General features: G+C 40.5%; 1 protein-coding gene across 1 annotated transcript in view; it reads left to right on the forward strand.

The window, feature by feature from the left end:
* ATG10 (autophagy related 10) overlaps nucleotides 1-21,145 on the forward strand; it is a 450,669-nt gene that overhangs the window by 60,603 nt on the left and 368,921 nt on the right. The gene's annotated exons all lie outside the window — the stretch shown is intronic.

Here is a 21,145-nt window from a genome sequence, read left to right on the forward strand (position 1 = left end):
AGGTAATCACACCCGCAAGATCCTTCTCCCAAATAAGGTTACATTTATAGGTCTAGGAATTAGGGCCAGATACCTTATTATCAGGTATCTTATTATCAGAATAAAATATTATTCTGCCTCCCACAATGTGCTAAGCAATCCATTGTGTGAAAATAGTGTAACATACTTAATGAATCTATAATTTACAGAACACTCAGCATGTTCTGTTTTTCTTTACTATAAACATTAACAAATATTTTTTGAGCATCTGCTATGTGTCAACTTCTCTTCTAGGCACTGGGGATAAACTACTGAACAAAATGGACAAAAATATCTCCCTCAGAAAGATTATATTCTAGTGGGCAAGGAGGGACATGAGCAATGAATGGATGATTAAGATGTATAGAATGTTAGTTTATGATAAGTGCCATGGAGCAAAATGAAGCCAGGAAGGAGAACAGGAAGTATTGAGGAGCTGCGGGTTGCAATTTTAAATAGAAGGTCCAGGGAAATAGGTGACATCTGAGCAAAGACCTGTATGGGATGGGACGTCAAGTCCTATTTATTCGTCTTGAATTGCAGTGTGATCAGGGCAACAGCAAGTGCAAAGGCCCGAAGAACAGTGAGGAGTCGGGGTAGCTGGAGTGGAGTGAGGGGGAGGTTGGTAAGGGTTGAGACATATTTCTTGGAACTCTTCTCTACTTATTGCTAGGTGGGATTAAAACAAGGATTATCAATTTGTGAATGCTCCCATTCTTTTCCTCCTCCCTTCCATATCTCCTTGGTCCTTCACCTGCAGGGAAGACACATTCTTGGTCTTCCTGGACCAAAGGGAGAGAGGAGAGCTACCTGGGGCAGAGGCAGGAGGAGTACTTCAGGGCAGAGTATTTGAGGAGGGCAGCTTCAAAGCACAGGGGTAGTGCATGGGGAAAGAGGATGAAAAGAGGTCTAATATATAAGTCTGTGGGTCCATCCTTTCCATGGTGTTTGACGCTAATAAGCAAATAAGTAGAGGGCACGAGTTATTTTGAAATTACTTTGAACTGTGAATTTACTTTGAATTTATGAACTGTATATTCTAATACACCATTTGGGACCTGAGATTCATGGGCCTTTTTTCAGGGTAGATTCGTACAAGCAAAATTGCTGGGCCAACAGGAACACTTTTAATTTCGTTATACAATATCTGATGTCCCCCACCCCCACCCCCGCTGCCTGCCTAGAACATTTTGTTATTTTATACCCCAAACAACTTATTACCCACAAGTTCATCATGCTGAGTATTGGCACTCTTAATGTTTGTCAATATGATAGGGGAAGAATGATTTCTCAACAATATTTGTAAAATATGCATCTTGGAAATGGGAGGGTAAATGTCATTTCCTATGTTTATTGGCCACTTGTATTTCCTTCTTGGTGAATTGTCTGTCCATGTCCTTTGCCCTGTTTTCTTTTGGAATACTCATCTTTCCTTATTAAATTGATAAAACCATGTGTTATTTTCAGGATATTCTGCTTTTGCCCCTAAAACACTACAAGTAGGTTTCCCACTGTATTGTTAGGGGTTCTTGAGTGTGTGCAACAGAAGGTAACTGGTTTATTACGGCAACAAACACAGTGTTTTGAAAGGATATTTGGGTAGATCACAGAATCATTGGAAAAGTTAAGAAACTGGACTCTGAAAATAGAGCAGCACCAAGGGACGTGGGGTAAACAGCAGCCCAAACCACACTTAGGAACTGCCCAGTGAGGACCCTGCTAATACTGACATTAGATGTTGAAAGCTACTCTGAGCACCTCTGCCCTCACTGACCCTAGACACTTGCTGCTGCTGCCACCAAAATGGGCTGTCCTGCATCCGAGGGCCAGATTCAGGGTCCTGGGCCAGAGTGTCTGCTTGCTGACCCTTTGTCACAGCCTGCATCCTAGTTGCCTGGGGGCTGCAAAGGTGGATATGGGGACTTTTCATCTCCTGCAGCGGAAAGTAGACCCTGGTTTAATCAAGAGTCATAGAGTGGAGAATTCTGCTAACATAGGAAGGGAAGTCAGAGGCTAGGCAGAGAGAGGGGAGAGAGAGACCCTTATAACTTGCTTGTTGTTTAACTTTTAATTTTTTTAATAGTGCTCTTAGCTTTACAGAGAATTTAATTTTTTGGTGCATATGATCTAAAAATATCTTCTTTTATGATTTCTGATCTTAACAACTCTGCCATGACCTTTACCCTCTCTACCTTCCTGCAACCTCTCTGCTGAATGAACTAGGCTTGCATTTTTTAAGGACTTTTCTGTGCTTTTACCAATGGCTTTGCAGACTATCCTTTGAGTTTTTAGGCGGCTCTGATGTCCCAGGTCTTCCTCTCATGTCAGTGATGTGCTTGACCCTGAGACATGTGTGGTCTTGCTCTGGAGGCTAATTATCTTAGGTGGTGGCCCTTTCACCTTCTAGGTTGGGAATCTATTACCTCTCAAAATGTTTAACATTATGCCTTTTCGACAGGGGAATCTTTTTGACCTGTTCATCAAATATGTGCTTTCATGACTCAGGAGTCCCCTAACTCTCCTAGTCTCCTAGTGCTTTAGATATATTTTATTGCTCAGTTATCTTCAATTGGCCTAGCAAAACGTCATGGGATACTTGACATTTTGATATCCTAGGTATTAAATTGAAAAGCATCTACTGGATCATTTTCATACAGCAATCAGAGGGATATGGTACAGTCTTCAGGATATCTTGAATACCTTCTTTACTCATCTTTGATGGGCTTAGTCATCTTTGCTCTTCTTGTCTGCATGGCTAGAAACCTGTCCACACATGTTGGACAGAACAGTAACCTTAATATGTGCTAGTACAGAGAAGATTTGGAAGATTCTCTGCTCACTGAGCATATCTTGAGAAAGCTCAAACGCTGGCTCCCTATAATGACCCTCTCCAGACTCAGCTGTGAATGAAGGGAGAATTAGCATGTTTGAAAATGATATGGCCACTCTTTCACAGCCAGGGCACTCCTTGCAGAAACTGTCCCAGCATGGCACATCAGGAATGGAACTTGAGGGGTGCCTGGGTGGCTCAGTTGGTTAAGCGTCTGCCTTCAGCTCAGGTCATGATCTCAGGGTCCTGGGATTGAGCCCCACATGGGGCTTCCTGCTCAGTGGGGTGTCTGCTTCTCCCTCTCCCTCTGCCCCTCACCCTTGCTTGTGCTTTCTCTCTCTCTCTCTCTGTCTCAAATAAATAAATAAATAAATAAGATATTTAAAAAAAAAAAAAAAAAAGGAATGGAGCCTTTATAGTTGGAGCTATACCTGTAGGAGCTCGAGCCCAGATGTGAGATGTGAGAGATCCAAGCAGATGAGCAGAGGCTTGGAGACCAAAGTCCCTGTGGATGATGGAGGGAACCCTGCCAGAAAGGTGGCATCTGGAATGTTCAGACAGGCTTTAGGTGGCATCCCAAGCAGGGATCCAGGGCAGAGAGGCCTAAAATTGAGTGGAAGGAGGAGGGCTACTGGCTCTAGGCCCCAGGGGTTTGTGGTGAGGACCTAAGACCCCAGGCAGCTCATCACCACAGCACTGAGACAGAGAGAACAAATTGGAGTCTTGATCTTTGTAATGGGAGAGCAAGCTAGGGGCTGGGACAGAGGAATGAAAGAGAAGCTTGTTAAGGAGGAAGTAATTAAGTGCATGGCTTGTACAGCCAGCCTGCCTGGTTTCAAATTTCCCTCCTATCACTCACTACCTGTATGACTTTGGTCAAATTACTTAGTGTCTCTGTGCCACAATGTCTTCATCTGCAAAGTGAAAGTAATAACAATGCCCACCTCATAGGGCTTTTGTGAGAAGCGAATGAGTTGCCTATGTAAAGTGCTTAGAACAGGGCTAGCACAGACTAGGTGTTAACAAAGTTAATTATTGTCATTATTATTACTAGAACTGGCACAAATAAAGCAGAAGAATCAACAGGGTGGTCTTGATGTGAAATTACCAAAGTTATTCTTATTCTTCAGTTTCCTCTGAGTAGGAATGATTGGTCACAGATCTGGGGTGCAGCTAAGCTTCCAGATGGGGGTCATGGGGTGGAAAAGAGCAGCAGAGAAAAGGAACCAGGCAAATTCTTGCAAGTACAGTTGGGAGAATGACTTTTTTGGGAAGATGGAGTGGGGATGGGCAGCAAACTCTGACACATGGTCATTGTGGCCCATAAGCAGTCCAGAATCTCCGGGCTCCCGGGGGCCCATGCTAGAGGTGTGACTAGTGAGAGAGAAGTCTAGAAGGTTCTCTGATATCCTGGGGACTCTGCTATGGTCTGGTTCTTCTAAACCTCCCGTGTGTGCAGTGGCTACAAGAGAGGTCATGCACCTGTGGCCTTATTCTGGCTCTTTTCTGGAACTTAAGGCATTAAAAAGTACAGACCCTATTTCACAAGTCATGGCCTCTTGGTTTCCTCTCCTACACACACAGACAGAACAGGACTTTAAAAAAGGGTTTATTTACAATAATAATAATGGCTGCCATTGTTGAAAAGTTTAATCATGTGCCAAGGCATGGTATATCTACCTGAGGGCCACATACTGAGTGAGTACCTCATTTAGCCCTCAAAACAACTCTGTGGGGTGTGTCTTATTATAGTCCCCATTTTGCAGATGAGGAAACAGGCCTCAGAGGGTCCAGTAACTTCCTGGAGACAAATAGCCAGCAAATGGTAGAGCAGAATTCCAGCTCGAGTAGTTCAACGTTCGCGCCTGAGTGTTTAATGAGAAGAGAGACGAAGAATGCTTTGGAGTTGCTATCTGAAAGGAAATACAGCATTTTTGACAGAAGTGAAATGTGTGCTGTTTGCTCCCTTCCTTGGTGAGCTGACACCAACCTGAGACATTTGCTCCCCTCCCTGGGCAGCATCTGTTTTATTTCTCCAAGGACAGCAATTCACTCTGTGGAGACTCTGCGAGAGGCCGAAGTTCCTTATAGCTTCTCAGATCACAAAACCCTTTTCAACAAGATCCCTCAGGCCCAGGCCCCTAAAAACTATGTAATAAATTTACCATCAAAATAATCTCACTTCGTCCCTCTGAGACCATTATGCTACAAACAAAGGTAACATGATATCCCAATAAATATTTCTCCTGTGAAGTCATTAGGGTTTTTATCCCCTCTACACAAAACTGTATTCTTCAAATTTAATATAATTTCATAGTGCTCCTAAATCATTCATGGGTATATATACAACATTCGACAGTTCCACATCCTGTCATTTGAATAAGAATGATTATTAAAGTTCAGGCTGAGACTAAAATGCAAAAGCACTTTACTGTTTTTATTATTAAAAATGCAGTAATGAAATATTTTAAAACGTTACAGTAATTATCTTTTCATTGCACAAACCTGCATTGTCAACTATGTCACATTAAAATGTTAAATCACTATTTTAATATCAAATTGCAGAAAGAGATAGAAAGAAACTGCTGAAATTCGTCTTCTGTGCAGTGAATTTCTCTCAGCATTTTAGTACATGTGGTCTGTCATGGTTGAGAGGTGCTGCATTATACAGGAAACACCACAGATTTTGGAGGTCCCAGAGTTGAAATAATGAGGAGTTATAGAAAATGTGTATTTTTTCATCACTTTAAAAAAATTGAGATAATTAGCTGTTTTTCTGGGTTCCCAAACCCAAGCCTGCAGGACATCACTGGCAAGTGAGCAAATCCCGAACAGCTGGGCTTGCAAAAATGAAATGGATCACAGAAGTCATTCTGTAGAGTGTGTGCTTTGGGCATCAACGTTGTGGTCTTCCCTAGTCCTGCTGGGCCACCTGCATTGGGTTCTACCAGCGGAGGTAACAGTAGAACAGTAGGGCGGCTCTTGTTGCCCTGGGACAAGTGTTAATGAGGAAGAAACACGGAGATGAGAGATACTGCATTCAGGCTCTTGCCTCTCAATGGATCCCGCTTGGGTCTCACAATATTATCTATAAAACCGCGCTACATGTCTTGATCACACTGGATATAATTATTACACAGAGGACTTTGACCTGGGACTTTGTCCCATTAGGTGATTAAAAAACAAAAAAGTACATTTTTAATAGATTTCGTGAGGAGCTAATTGTGTATGGGTCCGATTGCTTATGGGAAACTATCAGACGAGGTGCATACTGGGTCAGTAACTCACTTTTATGCCCTTTGAATCACATGGTCTTATTATCTATGCAGTTTGTTAAAAAATGAGCGTGGTATCAAAACTGAAAAATCGTCTGAATAGTAACAACAGGTAATATTAAAAACGAATTACACTGTTAATGAGGATTGCCATTCAGAAACTACTTATCTAATGGGTGGTTAGTAAATACTTCGCTAATTGATTTATACTGGTGTTATTCACATTAATACATCAAATCAGCCTTAAGGGATGCCACAAATTGAAAGCTTGTAACTTTAAAGAAATTTCCTTTATTAAAATTGAAGGAGTAACTCCTTTTACCTGTCCCCTCCCCCCACATTAGCATTTTTGTTCGGTTCCTGGGTATCTTAGATTTGATTCCTCAGGAGACAGAGATGAAAATAAGTGTGCAAGAATTTTATCAGGATGTGCTTTGGAAAACAACACTTGCAAGTGAGTGAGGAAAGCAAGACTGGGGAGAAGGTGAAGTTCAGTTGTGATGTTATTGCAACAAGGCTGCAGCCAATCCTGCCGAAGTCTGAATGTGGATTGCCCCTCAGTGAAGTCCCCAAATTGAGGCAAGGGAGCTCGGACTTGGTACCCCTCATCAGCCAGTCATGATATGTGGGCTACCCCTGCAGAAAGAAACACAACATTGGGCAAGACAGTTTTGGCTAAGGGCCATTTCTAGAGAGGGACTGGGCTCTGAGTTGTCGACAGGTAACGACCCTAATAGCTGGGAAAATAAGTGTCTGGGTTCTGCAGGTGGAATTTGGGCGGCACACCATAGAGCCCTTACACTGGATTATACCACAAATTTGCCACATGGGAGCTAAACTCAGCCTCTTCTTAACAAGTTAAATTTTCCTTCTGACTTTCCTCTCTTTGTAATCAGCATCACCATTTTTCCTTACCCAAGGTAGTAGAGTAGAAATCTGAAGATTTCTAAAAATTGCCTCGGGCGATTTTTAACAGTCTGTCACATTTAATTTCCAGCATATTTATCCTTTTAAACAATTTTAAATAATTCACTACAAAATGAAATCTGGCATAAGTCCTATCTGTCTTTTACTCCCTGAATTAACTGAAGAAGCCAAGACAACAGATTTCTAGGCAGTTTGGAAACTGGTGATATAACTAAGGAATGGGGAGGTGCTGTCTCTTTTTCCGCTTTAGAGAAGAAAGCTTAAGTCAGTGGTCAGGCAAATAAATAGTCAACTATTTTCTGGAAGTGCAACTCTGTTTATAAGAATGCAAATGAATGACCTTGCAGAAGAATGTTGTTATTTTATGTAAAAAAAATTTTGTTAACATGAGCTAGATGTTTTCAGAGATTGAGATTTAAAAAAAAAAAATCTAGCTAGTAATTGTGGGTACGATCTCACCTTCCACTAGAATAGCTACACTGGCAAAGACCTAGCTGCCACTCCAAACACTGTCCTCGAAGTACTCGCAGGGAAACACAGGGGATATTAAATTATCATGTAATTAAATTAAATTATCACTTTACAATCCCACCAATAAGGCTGAGATGGCACTTCTGTTATGAATCCTTGCTTGCAAATCCTTTTACTCTGGGATGAGAACTCCTTCCTCGCAGAAGCAGTTTCGGCTTAAAGGTGAAATTGTAGATTAGATGATTGTACAAGAATTCTTGCACCCAGAGGACCCTAAGGACAAAAATTAAAACTCATTTGCTATTAATACTTACGATCTTTGGTGTTCGAATAATTTTACTTGCCCAAAACATGGGTCTGTATTGTACATATTGATAAGTTCATGTTCTTTTTTTTTTTTTTTTAAGATTTTATTTATTTATTCGACAGAGAGACAGCCAGCGAGAGAGGGAACACAAGCAGGGGGAGTGGGAGAGGAAGAAGCAGGCTCATAGTGGAAGAGCCTGATGTGGGGCTCCATCCCATAACGCCGGGATCACGCCCTGAGCCGAAGGCAGACGCTTAACCGCTCTGCCACCCAGGCGCCCTGATAAGTTCATGTTCTAAATATCAAACTGTTTTAAATCTTAAGAATACATTTTTGGGGGCGCCCGGGTGGCTCAGTTGTTAAGCGTCTGCCTTCGGCTCAGGGCGTGATCCTGGCGTTCTGGGATCGAGCCCCACATCAGGCTCCTCCACTGGAAGCCTGCTTCTTCCTCCCCCACTCACCCTGCTTGTGTTCCCTCTCTCGCTGGCTGTCTCTATCTCTGTCAAATGAATAAATAAAAAAATCTTTAAAACAAACAAACAAAGAATACATTTTTGGTTAAGTAGTAAGTGGGGACATTTTAATATTAGGAAATTTAAGATATGCAAACAAATACCTATTTCTAAATGAAGAAGCCAGAAACCAGTACTGATGGTTTGAAGCAAGAGCACTGGGGGCCACCAGCGTTTGTCTCCTCCACACTTACTGGATGCACAGCATTTACAAGATATCATAATGATGTCCATGGTGCAGAAAAAAAAACAGGAGCTCAGCTTTCTAACAATGTAAAAAGGAAAACTGGGCAAGAAGACCCTTGGGACTCAGTTTTCTTCTTTAAGCCCATGAGGTTTCTTAAGCAAGTCCTGTTAGATGCATAAAGAAGATGAGGTTTCTCCAAGAAACCACCCAACGCCCAGGTGGTGCGGCGTTGCTGGGCCCAGTGGTGAAGATGACTATAAGGTGAAGGTGAGTGAATGTCTTCAGGTAACGAAGAGGAGCCAGCGATCTGAGATGGGGCAGGGAATGTGGAGTAGGTCTGCATGAAGACCTTGGGAAATTAGACAAAGAGCTATTTGCTCTTCTCCTTCTTTGTAAATGGAATAGTAAAGTTGTATAGCTACACCTCTTTTCATAGATGCAGTTCATTTTGTCTGCACAGAAGAGCATTGCTGCTCCCTGGCAGAACTACTCTTCCCCAAATCCGATCATTTATTCCTGGTGGGCTTGGAATCAGAGCACTATGTTCTTGGGCCACAGATGTGGGTACGTGACCTTCTTCCCTTGGCAGATATTCCTGTGGCACAACTCTCATCTTCTTGCCCTTGCCGTGGTTTGCTGTTTGTTTCTCTCTCAGAGTGCTTTTAGTTGGGTTTCTGTCACTTGCAAAGGAGAGAATCCTGACTACTATCCCTCTTAATCAAACCACCAAGGACAGAGGTGGAAAAAAGAAGCCATAGAAGGGTGTTGGTGATAAGATGCTCGTATGGACTGCTAGGTTCTTGCAAGTACAAGGAACAGTGCCTCACTAAGGTCTCCCTAAGAAAAAGTCCAAGGACACATATGCAGAGACTATAAGTGGAAAGCCACCAAAAAACTGGGACAGGTTTAGGGCCAGCTACTCTTTAGGTCTCTCTCTTCTGGCCTCTGCTGCACGTCAGCTCTACTCCTCAGAGTGTCTGTTCCATTATGCCTTTACTCCTATTGATCAATACTCTCCCAGTTTTCCAGTTCAGATCCCAGGAGGTCAGCTAATGACACTGCTGATCTTATTGTGCAGAGTCCCTTGTTCCTGGCCACTTGTGGGTGGCCAGCTAACCTCTTTGGATGAGGCACAATCTCTAGTCCCATCTCCCTGCCCTGAGCCGTAATAACAAAAGCTGAGGAATTTAGAAGGAGGCAAACGTTCCATTTTTGTCCATTGTAAGAGATGTGTGTTCCAGAACAGTGGAAATGAAGAGTCATGATATGAAACATCAAGCAAATATTAAATAAACACATTTGCAATAGAAAATTTAAAGTGCCCCAGAGCTGGGGGTATGGAGAAGATACAGGACGATGACTTGCTGAAGTGATCTGGGTCAGAGCCAAGGGCTTCAGGTCCTACAAAAAGCAAGACCAGGGTGGACACTTTTAAACTCAGAAGGTTGAGGCTGCTCACAGCCACAGCAAAGCCTCTGGCCTCTACTTGGCTTGACTTCTACTCTGACTGGTAGAAACTAGGTATAGTCATCACATATTCTTTTTTTTTTTTTTTAAAGATTTTATTTATTTATTCGACAGAGATAGAGACAGCCAGCGAGAGAGGGAACACAAGCAGGGGGAGTGGGAGAGAAAGAAGCAGGCTCATAGCGGAGGAGCCTGACGTGGGGCTCGATCCCATAACGCCGGTCCCATAACGCCGGGATCACGCCCTGAGCCGAAGGCAGACGCTTAACCGCTGTGCCACCCAGGCGCCCCAGTCATCACATATTCTACTCTTTCCACCATCCCTCCAGAAGACTGGGGGCGGGTCACACAGACCTGGGGTGGGACATAATTGACCTTGGGTAAGTTTCTTAGCTTCAGAAACTTAGTTTCATCTAAAGATGGCATTATCTGCTTTCAGAGGATTGCTGTGAAGAGCAAATTAGACAATGCCTGTAAAACACTTACCTGGTCGCAGGCACAAAGTGTTCATTGAATGCTAGTTATCATTGCTATATCATCATCATCATCATTATCTTCATTTTCATTATGATACTTTCAAGGTGAGTGAGTGTAATATGACTCCAGGGATGCATCTGTGAACAAAGCTTATCTCTCTACCTGTTTGCTGATACTAGTCATTTCTCTAACAAACACCTCCCACTTCTAAGGAATATTAAAATCCAGATATATTTAGGGGCGCCTGGGTGGCTTAGTCGTTAGGCGTTTGCCTTCGGCTCAGGGCGTGATCCTGGAGTTCTGGGATTGAGCCCCACGTCAGGCTCTTCTGCTGGGAGCCTGCTTCTTTCTCTCCCACTCCTCCTGCTTGTGTTCCCTCTCTCACTGGCTGTCTCTGTCAACTAAATAAATAAAATCTTAATAAATAAATAAATAAATAAATAAATAAATAAATAAAATCCAGATATATTTAAACTGTACAGTTATATGTCCAAAGTGAATATTACTTTATACAACTTAGAAGATTTTTTAAGAAGATTTTTATTTTAGGGGTGCCTGGGCGGCTCAGTCAGTTAAGCGTCTGCCTTCAGCTCAGGTCATGATCTCAGGGTCCTGGGATTGAGTCCCACATCAGGCTCTCTGCTCAGTGGGGAGTCTGCTTCTCCCTCTCACACTTACTCTCCCTCTCTCTCTCAAATAAATAAATAAAATCTTAAAAAAAAAAAGAAGATTTTTATTTTATTTTATTTTTTTTATTTTATTTTATTTTATTTTTTTATTTTTTTATTATTTTTGTTTGAAGATTTTTATTTTAAAAAAAGAAAGAGGAAGGAGGAAAGGAAGGAAAGAGAGGAGAGATGGAAGGAGGAAGGAAGGTAAATAGGAAAGACTGACTTGTTAAAGTCTTCTTCCCCTTGTAAGATTGTATACTTCATTATGAGATTAATTCCTATTGTCAGTTGAGGTGTCAGTTCAACAACAATGAAAAACAACCAGAAAAAGATACCTGACAATTTCATTTTGTAATACAGAATATCTGGGTATATTTATGTGAGATATATACCTTATGTAAAATCATATCGTATACAGACCTTATGTAAGATACTGAGAAATCATTCATTTGGTCCAACATGCCTCTAGCATTAGCAACAGTTTACTTGAAAAATATATGAAAAGGTTGGGAGGGTGTGGCTTAAATATAATCTTCAAGTTTAAAATTTAATTTTATATACTGCCATGCTGTCTCATTAAGTATGCAGGAAAGGGAAGAGTAGTATTCTTCAGACTTGAAAAAATGATTCTTGGCATGGACAACAATGTTATATTTAAAATATACATATATAATGTGAGACCCTTTATCTAATAAAAGGCATGAAATCTATCTTATTCACTTTGTAACTTACACTAACTGGAAGTTGATCAAAGAAAACTACTTCTATTTTTATTACATTGTTACTATTTTTATGGATAAAATGTAAAATGTATGATAAAAATCCAATATACAGTAATTGAAACATACAGTCTGACCTCACATTGTTCTGATAAATCTGTTCATTTCTGGCCATTTTCAGTGTTGCTATAGTGAACAGTGTTGACAAGTAGATGAAAAAAACCTTATAAATGGAATTCTGATCATAGATAAGACTGAACATAAACTGTCTCCCCACATTTCTGCATGTTAGGAGGCCCGGCTTGTGCCCCAGATGGCCATCTCCCAATAATACATAAAACATTTCTTGCTAGAGCTCGGCACACGTTGAATGCACAGGTCATTGGAACAGAACAATAATTCAATTCACTTAATAATGACCTCACTGGGAACAAACACAGACCCAGGATGATGCTGTTAGAAGAACAAAATCGTATTAGAGTTTTAAAAATGAAATTCTTAAAAAGCCGCCATGCTCTCTTGTCAAAATAGCACTTAAATGTATTCAGTGTTTAGCGACCAGGCAGGCTCACCGAGTTTATTTTAGTCTCTTGAATTTTACTGCTGTGTTTCTGTGCCATGTTTCTTCGGTTTTCATGCTAGTAGCTTTCCTGGGAAGGTCAGTGGTGCCCACTGAACCCTCTATTGGCTTATTGGCTGAGCTCATTGATGAAGAAGCCTGGAGTTCATCACTTTTTCTTTCCTTCTGGCTGAGATGGCAGTCAATGAGGAATGACTGCAGAAAGTTTCAGAAGGACGCATGGGAATCATTTAATCAGACCAATAAAATAAGCTATTTATGTATGTAGCAGTTATAATAACCTCAACCACCAAAGCAGTCTTTCTCTAGAATAATTTTTAGGTTTTTAAAGCTAATTTTATTTCTAGCTTATAAAGCTTAAAATTCAGGATTCCCTTCTTTGGCAGAAACGAATGAACTCAGCCAGGAGAAATCATCGTCTAGAATGACCCCTTTCTGGCATCTAGATACTTGCTAACAAGAGAGCTTCATGTTTTGAAGATCAGGCCCCACCTACCCAGAATTTTTAGCCACGATGTTCATTTCTATATTTTAAAACTAAGCCCAAGTGCTATTGAAATTAGGCCATTTATTGTCATAGTTTTAACTATTAATACCACATTTTCTAACTTAATAAACAGCAGGGGCTTTAAATATGTTTTTGCCTGATATGTTTTATTAAAAAGATCTTTAACTTTTGGGATCCAAATCATAAATCTGCAGAAAAGAGAGGTAAAGAAAAGAGAACACAGAAGCAGTCTATTCAAATCAATATTTTGATGGTTGTAGAACAGGGAGAACATTTTGTGGAAATTTTGTCAGCAATTGTTTTATAGTTTATTTTATTATTTTATTCCTTATTCTTCCCCCCTCCCCTCATCTATCCTAGTGGGCTTGAAAAAGCTAAATCTCCTTTCGTAAAGAGTAGCACTTTTATGCGTGGGGAACACATCTCTTTATAGGACCTACCTATTAGCTTATTTCTGTACCTGCCTCATCAATATCAGCTGGAATACCCTGTAATAGTGGCAATTTATTAACCTCTGCTGAAAAAGCAGGAGAAAGAACACTCATGCTATTTTTCCATGAAAATGGTGGTTGGAGTTAGGGGTGTTTTAGGGATGTAGTAGTATGGGGGCAGATGGGGAGGGGGTTAAAGAAGCAGAGTCATTTCCCACTACACATATATAAATTTTTAAGCATTAAAGATGTATCTATAATCCAAAGAAGATATCCCATTTTCCTTCATTTTCTCCTCCCTGCTTTTACTGATACTTCTCTGAGAAGTCATAGCCCTTGCCTCTAAAAGAACCTACTATCGGAAGGAGAGAAAACACAGAAGGTAAATAAATAAATATAAAAGGCAACAGGTAATTTAGCGACCATGTTGATAGTATAGGAGTTGCAAGGCGTTTGTGCAGATCCTGCTGCTGTGATATATAATAGATTGTATCTCAATTCTCTGTGAGGCTGGAGGGGGATTTCCCTTCCCCCCCCCACGACCCCAAGGAGCTACTGTGTCTCCCCATCTCTAAAGACGCAGGATGCTGTGCCCATGATTTCAGTGGCAACAGCTTAGCTTCTCAGTTTACCTGCCTTGTGGCTGGCAAGGCTTGCAGAACCCGAGAAGGGTGCTGAAGAGTTCGTGCACCCTTCTCAAGGGAAAAGGAGGGGAGTGGGGCACAGGAAGCCTCACTCCTCTCCCAGCTTAGGCACTTGGAAAGGGAGAGCAGGAGGGAGGAAAAATCCAGCACGTGCTGCTAATCATCACGATAGTAACATTTGCACAGCACTTACTGCGCAGAGAACTGTTCAAAGCTATTGCCATGGGTTGTTAACTCAGGTGATTCTCCCAACCACCCTGTAAGGAAGGACTATTAATATCCCCATTTTACAGATGAGACACAGAAAAGCTAATTAACTTGCCTAAGATCACACAGCTGCTTAACTGACATAGTTGGGACTTGAGCCCAGACATGGCTGGACTCCAGCACCTCTGCTCTTACGTGGTTCACAACGCGGGCTGCACATTAGAATCACTTGGAGAGCTGTTAAACAATATTGATACCTGGGCCTCCATCCCAGAAATACTGATTTAATTGATCTGTAGCGGGGCCTGGGGGAGGAGTACTTTAAAATTTCCCCAGGTGATTCTAATGTGCGACCAGGATTGCCAGCCCAGCCATTCTACCTCTCACTATCCTGTTACTCCATTATCTCTGCACCTCTCCCCCTCCTCCCTGTTACTCAGACGATTCTGCCCTGATCATAGACTCTGCCATGCTCCATTTTTCCTCCCACACAACATGGCTCTTGCAGTGGTGTTAAAATATGCCCCCAGGTCTTTGACACTCCTCTCTTCAAAAGGTGAAGCCTAACTCCCCTCCCCTTGAATGTGGACCAGAGAAGGTGACTTGCTTCTAATGCGTGGAATCTGGCGGAAGCGATGGTCTGTGACTTCCAAGACTAGGTCATAAAAGCCATTGCAGCTTCCTCCTTGTCCTTCCTTGTGAATTGTGGACTGCTTACTCTGGGGGAAACTAGCTACTATGCCCTAAGAACACTCAAACAGCGCTATGGAGAGGATCTATCTCACGGCAAGGAAATGTGGATTCCTGCCAACAGCCACTGAAGACCTAAGGCCTTCCAGCAAATAACCACTGAGTGAGCCAAATTGGGAGTGAATCTTCCAGCACCAATGAATCCTCAAAATGACTAGAGCCCCAGCTGACATCTTGAATGCCACCTCATAAGAGATCCTGACCTGGAGCCATCCTGCCAAGCTGCTCCCAGATTCTTGACCCTCAGAAACCATGTGAGCTAATAAATGTTCGTTGTCGTATGCTGATAAATTGTGGGGTACCTTGTCATGTAGCAACAGATAACTAATAAGGCTGCCTTCATCCCCACCCTCCCACATTGACTTGGAGCTGGGGAAGTTGCCAGGGCTGCAACAGAAAAGTGTTCTGACATCCCAAGGTGGAATTCTGAATGTATTTACCATAGAAACATAGCTCCATGCATATTTATGTATGTACATATATGTATGTAAATGCATAGGAAAAGTCTGGAAGGAACAAGCCATACTGTTGATAGTGGTAGAGCCAGAAATAGGAGAAGGAGTGAGATCAGGAGTGGGGGAGGAAGCCCAGAGGAATTTTCCTTTTTGCCCTGTAGACTACTGTGTTGTTTGGATATTTCACAACGAGAATGTATCTATGTATCACCTGGGTAGTTAAACGTATTTTTCCCACGTAAAAGCAAGGGGAGTAAAAAAAGAAGTGTAATTGTACCTGAGTCTGGGTTCTGTTGAAGTTGAGTATTATTAGGAATATAGTTCTACAAGTATATTATGGATACAACAGTATTGCATAGTCTGTCCTGACAGCCTTAACACCAGGCAGAACACTGCATTGCATGCACTGTAGTGATGAAGAATGAGAGAACAACAGGCCTTGGAACCTGACCCTCACATGTGTTTGATTCCCGACTCTGACACTTACCAGCTTGGCAAGTCATGCAACTGTTCTGAGCCTGTTTTCCTCATCTGTAAAGTCAAGATAGTGATAGGAGAATTAAATATAGGGCTTCACACAGTGAATGATCCAGAGGCAGTACTCATTAAATGTCGTTTTATGGAAAACTATGTTCCTAGTTCCAAACATCTATATTTTGGAATCATTACATGTAAATAAATTGAGGGCTCCATGAATTACACGGTTTTGTTGATTTACCTTTTCTTTGCAGAAGGTTCATGACACAAAGCAGACTTTTAAAACACATTTACCGCATGAATATTGCAAACATTGCAGTGATCAAATATTTGTTTTTTATTTAAAGTGATAAAGACCTGAACATATTTCGCATTTACAATGGAGAAACCGGGGACAGTGGAGATGAACATACAACCCCAAAGGGTTGAAACAGTGCTAAATCTGAATTCTACTGGACATTAGCATCAAAGAAAGTTGGACCATCCCATCCTGTACACATACATTAGAGGTTACACACGGGGAGCCTGCAGACCCCAGAATATCAACAGAGGTATTTCATTTAACCCATACAGTGTTTTTGAGAAACATTTGAATTTGTTGCCCACATTTAAACTTGGAAGATTTTATATAAATATACAGATTTCAGACTGCTTTTAGAAAACTGATGTATCCGGCTATCTTGGGCCCGTTGGCTTGGACTGAGTCATGGATTCCCTTTTTAGTCAGGGGAAGGGTTTTCCAAGAGGCCACAATTCCTACTTGGACTGGCCTGTGTTACTCATTAAGGTTACTTTCTCGCCGCTTATGTATTGAGTTTGCACCTCCGACACTCTGGATGTTTATTCCAATGCAATGAGAGCATTGTTGGGACAGGTCGGTCATGTGCTTCTACAATTATAAAAACTGCCCAAGCAGGCCTGCAATGTAGAGGTCCCAGAAATGAAGGCCATCTCTCTCTCTTACCTTCTACTGAACTGAAGGGGAAAAAACGTAGAGCTCTTTGAAACGTTTCTACGAGGAAATGAAGAGCTGCTATTTATAATCTACTATACTTCTACAATGAGCTAATATTTATTAGGAGGCCCTCCGGTCTCTCAAATGCTCTAAAGTTGCATGTCATCATAGTCAATCTATTTGTGTCATTTTTCCATTTGACTGAGTAGACTGGGACTCTTTTCCCCAGCATATGCTCAAATCCTACCAATGGAAGAAAAATCTAAACCATGACCCTTGCCTTTGATATATGTAGATAGATAAATACTTATCAATTTTGACAATATCGAGTTCATTTTTAATATCATGGAGTCACTTGTAAATCAATTCCTGTCCAATACTTGTGAAATAAATGTTCCTGTCTGGTCGTTATTAAAAACAAACAAAAAAATCAGTCCTATTGCCTTTTGCTCTGCTTGAAAATCTCTCCATGGCAAAATTATTCCCCATAATTAACACAAGCTAAAGATGAATTGGTGATTAAAAAAGAAAAAAGATTCTTTCATTTGCTAATAATTTGTCTTAGTCTAGGTCATTTCCCCCCAACATTTTATTAAGAAAACTTTTTTTTTTTTTTATTTTACTTTTAAGTAATCTCTACACCCAGTGTGGGGCTCACACCTACAATCCCTGAGATCAAGAGTCACATGCTCTACTGACTGAGCCAGCCAGGTGGCCCAGAAAACTTTCAAGCATATAGAAAAGTTGGAAGAATGTCACAGAGAATACCTATACCTTTATCATCCAGATTATACAATTTACATTTGCTGTATTTACTTTAACACATACACATTCATTCTTCTATCAACCTATCGCTTCACATTCATTTTTTGATACATTTCAAAAGAAGCTGCAGACATTAGTGGATTTCACCTCCCAAACACTTCAGCATTGGAATTCAGTATTTGCTTAATGGGTTTAAAAAAATTGTTTTAGTGTGGTGCAATATATGTAACATAAAATTCACCATTTGAATCATTTGTAAATATACCATTTGGTGGCATTAGGTACATTCACATGTTGGGCAAACATCACCACTGTCCATCCCCAGAACTTGCTGTTTTCCCATTTTAATGGGAAACTCTGTACCCATGAAACTAACCCCTCACGCCCCGCCTGTCCCCTCTGCCCCTGACAACCACCATTATACTTTCTGTCCCTATGAATTTGATTACTCAAGGTACCCATATAAATGGGATCATACAATACTTGTTCTTTTATGAGTGGCTTATTTCATTTAGCATAATGTCTTCAAGGTTCCACATTGCAGCATATGTCAAAATTGCCTTCCTTTTTCAGGCTGAATAATATTCCATTGTATGTACGTAGTGCATGTTGTTTATTCATTCATCCATTGACGGACACTTGCGTTGCTTCCACCTTTTGCCTATTGCAAAATAATGCTGTTATTATGAACATGGGTGTACAAATGTCTGTTCAAGTCCCTACTTTCACTTCTTTTGGGTATATTCCCAGAAGTGGAATTGCTAGATCATATGGTAATTCTATATTTAATTTTTTGAGGACTTTATGGGTTCTTTTTTATGTAAAATTTACACACAGTGAAATACACACATCTTAATCTACAATTTGATGGGTTGTGACAAATGCATACTCTAGTGGATATTTTTTGTTTCTTTTTTAGGTCCTGAATATATGTAAGAATTTTTCAGTTAGATTGCTGACATTTTCTGTGACCAAAATTCTGATAGAGTATGGGCTTGGATGATACCAAGCATCACTTTCAGGATCTACTGACCTTATCAATTCTCATATTTTGACATCTTTTAAAAAAAATCTCACCGTCCCGTAGCACCTGGGTGGCTCAGTCAGCTAAGTGTCCAACTCTTGATTTTGGCTTAGGTCGTCTCATGGTTGTGGGATTGAGCCCCATGTCTGAATCCATGCTCAGCATGGAGTCTGCTTGAGATTCTCTCTCTCTCTGCCTCTGCCCCTCCCCCCACTCACACGTGCTCTCTCTCTCAAAATAAATAAACAAAATCTTAAAAAAAAAAGATCTCACCATCCTGAAATCAGGAATTTGCACAAACAGTTATCTACATCTTCCACTACTGACTATAAACACTTTAGCTTGTGTAAGCAATGACTACAATTGCTTCAGAGAGGGATTTTTAAACAGAAGAATGCATGTTGAACTCAATGTTTTAGCTCCTACCCATTACCAGGGATGAGATGATCTTCCCCTGCCTCTGTCATGCAGATTTTCTGGAGTCTATAATGAGGCTCTTCCTAAAGATTCTAAGCAGTCAGTGAACAATGTTTATCTTGCACATCAAGAATTTATATTATTGACAATGAGAACAACAATGTATATAGCAATCAGATTGGCAAAAAGTGATGATAGTCTTGTTGTGAAGGGTGTGGAAAAACAGGCATTCTCAGATACTGTAGGTTGCATTAAATGGTAAGAGGATTTGTTACTTAGTGCTTGTTAACATTTTTAATATGCCTTTTTCCAACCCCAGGAGTTTCACTTCTAGGAGTTTTGTTTTTTACAGAGATGCTTGTACAAGCGTACCAAGATATAATTGTACGCTGTTGTTCATTGCTGCATGGCTTATAGTAGCAAAAAATTGGAAACAACCCAAATATCAGTCAGTAGGTAACTGCTAAACATAAATCCTGATATACCCACATTTAACTGGTATAACTTGCTTTACCAGCTTGGACACAAATAAGGTTACATCGTTTTTATTTTTTCAAATTTCATTAGGCCCGAACATCTATGTGCCCGATTAGTGCCAGAGGAAGTCCACTGCCTGTCTCCTTTCTTAAGGCCTCTTCCCTCCCCTGAATTATCCAACCACCCTGGGGCTTTACTCCTTGCAAAGTGGCCAGTCCTGCGTCTAAATGCCTCATGGAGAGAGAACTAGGGAATCTGATTAGTCTATTAGAAGCCTTATTTTCAGCGTCTGTTGCTTCTGTTTGCCATAATATGACTGTTGAAAGCTGTAAAAGTAATAAATAGGGTCTACCATTGTATAATAAAGAATTTTTAAAAAAAGGTTTGATTGAGACTTTGTTTTGAAAAAATAAAAGATTATCTTATCTTTAAATGTGATTTATCTTTGAAGACACACATGTAACAACTCTAATTGCAACAATGCTCTAATTTTTAGAATAAACAAAGAATGAATCAAGTTTTGATTTGGTGAGGGGGATAATTTTCCCAGCAAAATTATATGATAGCAAATTTTGACACCCTTCACTTCATGCTGACTTCTATAGCAGAATCATACAAAGGTCATTTTGAAAAAAGATGTGAAGGCTTCATCAATTTTCCTGAGAGCTTCTCTTAATCCTTTGATATTCAAATAATTCTCCTTTTGAAGAATTTATCCTCTTATCATCCTTGTTGTTTTTCTCATCTTTAATTGTTAACTGGTCTAACACTGCCAGATACTCATTTGCTTATGGAACAGTTCTCCAAAATCACTTTCAATGACTTCATAAAATTCTGCATCTTTTGCAAGATTAGCAATCTTACATGGCCACTGAAATGCATTTTATTTACATTGTATTGTCAGATGTTTATGACATCTACCATCAGCAAAATTGACTGACTCGGTGGGGAGAGATGCTGGTAATAAGTCAGGAGGGCTATTTAAGTGGGGACTCCTTTAGTAAGTGGTCAGTTTATTAGTGGATATTTTTTCGTTACGACCAATTTTTGCTTTTCTACACAACTTAGCAACTACTGTGATTCAGATAATGGTAGTGAATAGCTGGAAAACGAGAAATTTCTATATAATGCCGCACTAAGAAGGAATGAGGTGTGTATTGACATGGAAAAACGTTTCGCAATGCATTGTTAAATGAAAAAAACAAATCCCGAAAGATATGAATACCATAACAATGTTTCTAGGAAATAATAATAAATGTTAGTGTATGCATCAAAAATATAAATAAATAAAACACCTTGGAAAAGTATAACTATTAGCAGTCATTTCTCATAGGTGTGTGGGGAGGGGGGGAAGCTCATCTTGGTAACCTTGTTTTTAATGAGTATTTATTATACTTTCAAAGATGATGAAAGCTAATTAAAAATATCTTTTAACTAATACAGCTGTAAAATGGCCAGAGGTTAAAAAGGGAAAAAGAAAAAGAAAAGAAGAATCGGCTGTCACTGCATTAGTGTGTCCAAATAGTCCACTCTCAGAAAGAGCTTTCACAGGCCCATTTTGAAGGGGCATAATGGGATTCTTCAATATGAACCT

The sequence above is a fragment of the Ursus arctos genome, unplaced genomic scaffold (genome assembly GCF_023065955.2).
Source record: "Ursus arctos isolate Adak ecotype North America unplaced genomic scaffold, UrsArc2.0 scaffold_5, whole genome shotgun sequence".
Classification (NCBI taxonomy): domain Eukaryota; kingdom Metazoa; phylum Chordata; class Mammalia; order Carnivora; family Ursidae; genus Ursus; species Ursus arctos.